The 437-nt window shown below is 51.3% G+C and overlaps 1 protein-coding gene across 1 annotated transcript in view; it reads right to left on the bottom strand.

Moving 5' to 3' along the window:
* T265_14026 (hypothetical protein) overlaps positions 1-437 on the bottom strand; it is a gene marked incomplete at both ends in the record, with an annotated part of 13,325 nt that overhangs the window by 8,934 nt on the left and 3,954 nt on the right. The gene's annotated exons all lie outside the window — the stretch shown is intronic.

Genomic DNA, 437 nt, shown 5'->3' with positions numbered 1-437 from the left:
TTTTGCGAGTGAATTAATGAGCCATCTTTTTCATTTATCGTTTCGCTGACCGTTGCTTTCCTAGGGCCAGTCGATCGTATCAGTTGATAAAGGGCGCAGCTGTTTCCCGTAGCAAAAGCCTTCTCCATCTCCCGAGCTTTCGATGTCCACCAGAGCTCTCGGTCTTTCCTTAGACTCTTCACTATTTGGCGTTTGAGGGATTTGTTGGGTAAACTCAGATCGGTACTGTTGAGCTATGACAGTTCTTCGAAGATAGCGGATTGGAATGCTTCTCGCTGACTTGCAATGGTCTGAAGGGAAACGAACTGTAGAGCGCACCACGGCGTGGTCGGAATCAAGTGGTGTAGAGCGCCGGCGTGGTCGGAATCAAGTGGTGTGCCCCAGAAAGAACGGCAGTCTTGAATTGTGGCTCTCCACCGGTGGCTGGTGGCCGGCCA

This window comes from Opisthorchis viverrini, assembly GCF_000715545.1.
Source record: "Opisthorchis viverrini unplaced genomic scaffold opera_v5_132, whole genome shotgun sequence".
NCBI classification, from domain to species: domain Eukaryota; kingdom Metazoa; phylum Platyhelminthes; class Trematoda; order Opisthorchiida; family Opisthorchiidae; genus Opisthorchis; species Opisthorchis viverrini.
Note: the sequence above shows the minus strand (reverse complement) of the source record. Positions and strands in the feature narration are given on the sequence as shown.